We start from the raw sequence: 8,100 nt of genomic DNA, 5'->3' as shown, positions 1-8,100 counted from the left end.
TCCCCGGGGCTGCCCCTCACCGCGGGCTGCCCCCTACGCCGCAGGCCGCGCCGCTGCCGCTGCCGAGGATGCTGCTGCCACGGCGGCGCCCGGCTTCTGGCTCAGATTTCAAGATGGCGGCGGCCGCCGGGCTCTCACGCATGCGCAGGAGCCGCGGGGGCTGCCGGGACTCGTAGTCGCCGCTGCAGGGTTGCGCATGCGCAGTGCCTGCCGCGGCCCCCGGGCACCGCCGTTACCGGGGCAGTGCCGACGGCGGCGGCGCGCCGCTGGCAGCGCAGGGCCCGTGCCAGAGAGCAGCCCGAATGCCGGCACCTCGTACTGGTGGTGCTCCCGGTGGCAGTGCCTATTCCCAGTACCAGCACTCCAGCCCAGTGCCAGCACTACATTACAGGCTCGATGCCGGTGCCAGTGGCCGGGTACAGTGCCCATCCCTAGTAACAGTGTTCCCCACCAGTGACTGCGCCGTGTCCCGGTGCCGGTGCCAGTGGCCGGGTACAGTGCCCATCCCTAGTAACAGTGTTCCCCACCAGTGACTGCGCCGTGTCCCGGTGCCGGTGCCAGTGCTCAGTCTCAGCGGGCAGCGATGGAGGGTATGTCCCCACAGCAAAGGTCACCAGCACCCATACACTAGATCCAGTACCTGCACCGCACCTCATGCCACCCGGCGGGTACACACCAGCATTCCTCCACCAGACCATCACACCAACGGCCCAAGGCTGCTGGGGACAGCTCTGGGCCACCAACATGCTGCATGGGCAGAGACACGCAGCTGCCAGGCACATGCTGCTCTGAGCCTTCACAGCCCCAGAATCACACCTGGCACAGTGCCAGGCTGCGGGAGGTATTTTAAGACCTGGGATTTAAATGGCAGATGGGCACAGGCAGCACCAACATCCCCAGAAGGACTGCACAGGCTGGTGGCCTCTTCCTCACAAGGTCTTCCCAGTCCCCGTGCTCCCACCCCAGCACCATGGCACAGCTGTGCAAACACCCAGTGCTGCCAGGCTGGATATGACACTGCCATGGCCACAACCCCAGAAGGGGACAGGGATGACAAATGCCAGATGAGGCCTATTCAGGTGCAGCTTCCTGGTGTGCCAGGCTGGCCTGCCCACACACTTGCCCACCTACCTGCACCCCGATGGCCAATGGCTCTTCCAGGCGCTGCTGCAGGTCACGCTTCTCAGCTGACAGTGTTTCCATGAGCTGCTTGCTGGCAGCCAGCTCTTGGGTCAGCTCTTCAACTCTCCTGAGAAGGAGGCAAGGGCAGAGAATGGTCAGCCACTGAGATGGACCCAGGATGGCAATGGGGACAGCCTGGGGGCACAATCTCTGGGACAAACCAGAGCAGCCTCCAAGCTGGTTCCCCTTCCCACAATAGCCCAGCTTTCTCCCCCTAAGCTGATCTATTTAGGCTCCACCACTCTGGATGCCCACAGCTCTACAGCTCCACATAGCACTAGCCCATTGGTGGACCCCAAGGACCAGCACCGGGCATAGGCTGGCAGTATAGAGAGGACAGGTCCTAGGCACCCACCTCTGGGCCATGGCAGTGCAGTTGTCATCATCCCCATCCTTCTTCACCCTTGCAGCTTCCTTCAGCTTCCCCATCAGCTCCCGACACCGCTCTGCCTCAGCTCTGGCCAGCGCTGTGGCCTGCTCAGCCTCATTCCGTGCCAGGCTGGCCTCCTGCACAGCAGTGGGGATGAGCACACAGACACCAGTCCCCAGCCCTCTTCAGCCCCCACTGCCCTGAGCTCACCTCCTGCAGGAGCTGGATCTTGTTCTCTAGGAGCTTGTAGACATGTTCTGACTCCTGCTGCCGCTCTTCATACTGCTGCAGGAGAGCTGCCTGGCTGTGGGTTGTCTGGTTCCCTGCAGCCACCCTGCCAGGCACAGCATGACATGGCACGGTATGGCACAGCCTGACATAGCATGGCATGGCACAGCATAGTATAGCACAGCACAATGTGCCGCAGCAGGGTATTGCATCTCACATGACACAGGATAGCACTGCATGACATGGGACAGCCCAACACAGCATGGCATGGCACATGACATGGCATAGCATGGCAGAGTATGGTATGGCATGGAATGGCACAGGATGGCATGGTTTAGCAGGGTGCAGTGTGGCACAGCATGGCACAGCATGGTCTCCCTTGAAGGTGGCCTCCCACCACCTTAAACCAGCTGGACTGAGAGTGAGTGGCCACAGCCCAGTTTCCCCCACGCCATGGGTGTTGTTTCTGCAAGACCCCTAGGCTGGGCATGCTGTAACCCCACAGCAATGCTGCCACCTCACAGCAATGCTGCCCTGGGGATATGTATCTTCCGATGGCACCAGGTCATGCTCAGGTTCTGGACCACCAAAGCAGTCCCCAGAGGTTCCCAAAATCAATGCCTCCCTGCCTGTGTCCCTAGCACCTCTGCCCAGTGGTGGCCTGCTGTGGGACACACATTCCATGAGCCCTGGGCACAGCACTGCCCTCCCCCACTGTGCTAGTTTGAAGCAAGCTGGAACAGGTGCTGCCCTTTATTTTTGGCTGGCACCAAAGCTGTAAGAGGAGCCCTGCCCAGCAGATGCCCAGCCCCGCTGCAAATCCCTCTGCTGCTTGCTGTGGGCAGGGTGCAGGCAGATAACTCCCATCCCCTGTGCCCAAGCAAGTGCTACAAACAGTGCGTAGGTGCCAGATTCGCCTGGGGGCCAGAGGCTTGGCCAGCCCCACTCACCATTTGTTGTCTAGGGCTTGTTGCTTCTCTTGCAGCTCCCGCTTCAGGCTCTCCACTTCCACCTTAAGCTCGATGTTCTGTAGGGCAGGAGGGAGGTGGGTAGGATGCCCTCACCCTTGCCCAGACCCCCCAGCAGTACTGCCCACAGGAATGCATCAGAGTGACACGGTGTCTCCTAACTCGCAGCAGGGCTCTGGGTGCTCCTGGCACTGAGTGGCACGGGTGGCATTTTAGCCCACCAGCCCTGGGATGGTGTGTACCCATTCTATCTGTGCGCACCCAAATTGGCCCTGCCACCAACTCCAGAAACCCCACTGGGCTGGCTGGGAACTCCCTCCCCCAACTCCCTTCCCACTCCTCTCAAAGGCAGCAAGGGGTACAGCAGCTACCCCAGCACCAGTGCCATGCCCGACGTCCTGCCTGGGAGGAAGCGCTGGGAGGGAAATCTTCACCAGGCACCCTTCTCTGTCTCCCGCGGGCACTCACCCGCCGGTAGACATCATCCCGGCTGCCCTCGCCCTTCTGCTGGACGCGCTCTTCCAGAAAGTAGATGCGGAGTTTGAGGCTGAAATTCTCTTTCTTGAGGTCGTTGAGGTGCTGGGAGAGCGTGCGGTACCCGTTAGCCATGGCCGGCGCTCCATGAGGGGGGCATCCCGGCACCCCTCACATGGTGCCGCTGGCCACACGGTCCAGGGTCCCTAACTGTCCTGCAGCTCCCGGCCCCGGCCCCGCCGCGGCCCCTTTCCTTTTTTTTTCTCTCCTCCCGGAGCTATTTGAGGAACCGCCGGAGCTGGGCCGGGCGGGCGGTGAAACCCGAGCCTCGGCAGCCCCCGCACGCCTCAGCCGGGAGGGTGGCGAGGGGGAGCGCGGTGCCCGGGGCGGGGGGCGAGGCCACTCTCCCAGTCCCATCGCTGCCTGCCCCACCTCCCCTTCCTGCCTTCCGTACCACGCTGGGGGACCCAAAAAGTCCGACATGTGTCCTGCAAGCACCCAGAGGTGCTCGGGGTGGGTCCTGGAGGCGCCATAGAGAGGGTCCTCACCTGCTCGAAATCCCGCAGAGTCTGCGTCTGGGCAAGGGGACCCATCTCCAGGTCTCGGAGCAGACAAGTTTGCGCAAAGGGGCCAGGGTGAGCTCCTCGGGGGCCATGGGACCCTCCTGGCCTGGGCGACACAGGGTCTTCGTCGCCCTCACCCCACGGACTGTCTTGGGATGCTGGGAGAGAGCGAGGGTGAGTAGCAGTCAGAGGAGCAAAGCTCCGCGCACCTCTTGCCTCAGAGATGTCACAGGGAGGGACACTGGGACATCTCGGGGCCCGGGGAGCCGCTGGGGTGATGCATGCTGCTGGAGTGCTAAGCGGCAGCACATCGCCCCCGCCAGGGGTCCAGAACGTGCGGGGTCCCGGGAGGCTCTCAAGGTGTCTTACCCGCCATGCAGCTGGCTCCGGAGAGCACGGCTGGGCCGTTGCTGCTGCAGGGGTCCCTGTGAAGAGGAGCACAAGGCCATGTCACGTATGGCAGCAGCGATTCAGCCCCAGGAGCACGGATGTAAGCGTGTGTGCTCCCGCGGGCGCCTGCTCTAAGTGCTCACACGCAAGGTCCTAGGGCCATGCAGATGGTTGTGCCCCCTGAGGTGCACTTTAGCTCCATTAGCAGCCCTGTCAGAGCCACCTGAGCCCCTGCATCCCAGGGAGGGGTTCTGGGCACTGGCATCCAGCAGGGGCTGCGTAAGGCAGGGCTGTCCCCAGCCGCTCTCCAAGGGGCCCCATGCCTCCGTGCTATCACAGCTCACCAGCTCCCCACCGCAGCTGCAATCAGGTTTATTTTCAGCTAAGACTCATGAGTCATCTCATAATTTAAAAGAAAGAGAAAAACAAGCCACAAATAAAATAAAATTTAACAATAAAAACCCCAAACAAACAACAACAAAAATAGATTTTTTTTCCCCCCTCTTTAAAGTAAATTAGAATATTTATTTTCTAATCTCAGCATGACAGATTTTTGGTGGGGTCTTATGAGCAGGGAGGTGGTCATTGGCTCCCAGTGCCAGAATGGGCATGGTGCCCTGCCAACGTGCTTGAGGCTGAACCCAAACAGCCAGTCAGGGACAGCACATTCCTGTGGCACAGGCCATGACAAAGGCCCTGGGGCCATACGGCCAGAGCAGGGCACACCAGCACCTTGCAGGCAGAGGACATAGCAGGGAGAGAGCAGGAGGAGGCAGCCACAAGGTGCTATGGCACCTGCAGCAACAATTCAACAAGAGGGGAATCTGAGGCATGATGTCTTTAAACATGCCAGTGCTCGCCAGACATGGCATTGCACCCTCCTAGGCACCAAAACCAGAGTCATATCCAGAAGCACAATGCCCAGAGATGGAGTAGTCAGAGGTGCAGCGCCCAAGGGCACAGTATCCAACAGCATGATTCCCAGAGACACCAGTAGAGACAACAACCAGAAGCAGGATGCCTGAGGAGACCCAAAACCCATAGGCACAATACCCAGGGAGACACATTCAACACCTCAGGAGGACCTGTACCCCAGGGCTGCAATACAGAGACAAAACTCCCAGGAAGCCATGACACCAAGACTAAAGATGCACAAGGAGGCACAGTACCCAAGGGAGCACAGTACCCAGTGGCACAGCAACCTAAGGCATGAGATACCCCAGCAGGCAAAATACCCAAAGAACAACACCCAGTCACATAACATCCAAGGAGGCATGACACCCAGAAGCACAATACCTGGAGACACAGTGAAGGAGGTATCACAGCCGAATGTCTGAGACTCAAGGAGACACAAAACCCAGGAGCACAACAGCTACAGAGACACAGTACAATACCCAAAGAGGTGTGATACATGGGGGTGTGACACCTGAAGAGATGCAGTACCAGAGGAAGCACAACACCCCAGGAGATGCAATGCATGGAGGCCTGATACCAGTTAAGACAGAGACCAATTCCTGTGGCTCCACTACCATGGAGGCTCCTTGTGGCCACTGTGAGGCTCATGGCTGGCTGCAGGCTCTGAGGTGAGCAAACAGAGCAATCTGTTCCCCACATCCCAGCCAGCACCCCCAGCATCTAGACTGGGAGCCCCATGACAGGCCATGGGGACACTGGGACCAGCAGGAGCCCTGGGCTCTGCCAGGGCCAGCTGGGATGAACAGGGGCTCCTCCTTCCTTGTCTGTGTGCCCAACACTGGGAATTTGTTTTCTGTGAAGGGGAGGCTGCTGCTGTGCCGCTGGGGCTGCAGGAAAACAAGAGCCCTTTCACGCCAGTCATGTCACCCCAGGGCATGGAGCAGGGGCCCAGGCACTGCGTGGAACCAGAGTGGTGCACAGCCCCAGGACCCCCAACCTAGCTGCTGGGCAGCACTTCCCACCCCCATATAACTTCAAGCCCTGGCACGAGGTGTGCCACGCAGCCCTGACTCAGAGCATCCACTGACTCACAGCATCTCCACAGCATTACACCAGGGCCACCGCGGCCATCTGCTGGCACCAGCACCCCAGGGAGAGGACACAGGGGTGACTGCGAGGTCCACGGCACATTGGCTGCTGAAAGTATCCCACAGAACAGCATCCCCAAATTGCCCATCACCGCTTGGCACATTAAAGGCAACTCACCTCTTCCTGCTGCTGGATCACCTTCCGTGGACAGACGGATGGACAGAGGGATGGACGGGAGGCTGGATGGCAGCCCCCAGCCCTGTACTCAGTCACAGCCACTCCAGGTGCTAGCTACTGCCTCCAGGCTGGCAGAAAGGTCATAGTAAGGACTGGGCAAGGCCAGGGCGAGCACAGAATCTCAGTGCTGGGGCCAGGACGCCGAGTGTGACACAGCCTGGTTCCCCACTGGCTCGTCGGCACAAATGTTTCAGCAGGGGCTGAGTGTCACCACGGGGGAGGTGGAGCCGGAGGCCGCGGCCACAACCAGGGCGGCTGCCTGTGCTCCTGGGCGTGTGTGCACAGCACACAGCTTGGCCACCCACCGACCACCCGCACACAAGGCATGGCAACAAGGTCCCTATTGAAGGCTGCAGAACAGGCAGAGCTGGGGGTCAGGCATCACCCACAGTCCTAGTGAGGCCGGTTTCTGGCACTGCACCACAAGCGTGGCAACCAGCATGGTTCTCAGAACCCAGCAGCACTGTCTGGGTGCAGGGACAAACGCTGTGGCTGGTGGCTCAGGGTGGAATTTGGGATGGGCAGAAACGAGCAGGAAGAATGGAAATGGGGCTAGAGAGATGGGGCAAGCCAAGCTGCCCACACCAACCACAGACCTTCTCCCAGAGCACCCTTGCCCCAGCACCTTCCAGCAAACCCCCACCTGCCTGGTACCCTGGAGACAACCCAGTGCCAGTTCCAGTGCCATCCCAGGCCCACAGGACCACTGCTTGGTACAGTACATACTGCCTTGGCACCTCTGAGTTCCCATGGCACAGGATAGCAAACACCCGCATGCCCCTGGTGCTGGACAAGGGGCCCTGTCCCTTTCCTGCACCCTGGAAGCTCCTCCAGATTCCCTTTCTGGGTGCCTAGCAGCTCTGCTGGGCTTGCCCAGTAAGCCACCATCTCACCTGGAAGCGGGCTGCCCCACAGCAGTGCCAGAAGGCGGGACCCCATCAGCAGGCAGGGGACACCCATGGCCCATGAAGATGGGGCTTGGGACAGGCAGTATCGGGTCCTACACCGCCCCAGAGAACACACTCGCATCTCGGCCGCATCCCGGCAGCACTGACGCCGGTTGGTACCTGGGCCTCAAACTGCCGCGGCATCACCACATCCCAGCGTGGGCACACGCAGCCCCAGCGGGTGTCCCGGGCGCACGGACATCACGACCCGCATCGTTCACGGACACAGGCGCCCGCGGATGGCACAGGCAATGCGGATGGCACAGGCACGCGCGGACGCGCTCCTCACCTTCGCCGCGGGGTTCGCATCCTGCCCCGCCGGGAACCGCCGCCGCGGGCCGGGCAGCAGCGGGCCGGGCAGCGGCGGCACTGGGCCGAGCCAGCAGGTCTCCGCAGGCGCTGCCGGGTCGCCCCAGCGTGCGCTGGGGAGGCGTCTCTGCGGCACCGGTCGACTCCGCCTGCCGCTGCATCCCCTCCTCCTCTTCCCTGCCTCCATAGTTCATCCATCCCTGCCTCCCTCCATCCTTTCCCTCCCTCCTCTCCCTCTGACCCTCCATCCTTCCTTCGCGATCTCCCTCTCTCATTCCATCCTCTCCCTTCCTTGACCCTCTCTCTGCTCCCTCTCTCCATTCCCTGATCCTTCTCGTCCTTCAGCGCCAAACCTCCACTGCCTCCAGCCCTCCTGTGCTGAGCCCCAGTCCTTCCCAACCTTCAGCTCCCCAGAAACAGCCCCTAGC

This window comes from Pogoniulus pusillus, chromosome 8, assembly GCF_015220805.1.
Source record: "Pogoniulus pusillus isolate bPogPus1 chromosome 8, bPogPus1.pri, whole genome shotgun sequence".
Lineage (NCBI taxonomy): Eukaryota > Metazoa > Chordata > Aves > Piciformes > Lybiidae > Pogoniulus > Pogoniulus pusillus.
This window is presented reverse-complemented; position numbering follows the sequence as displayed.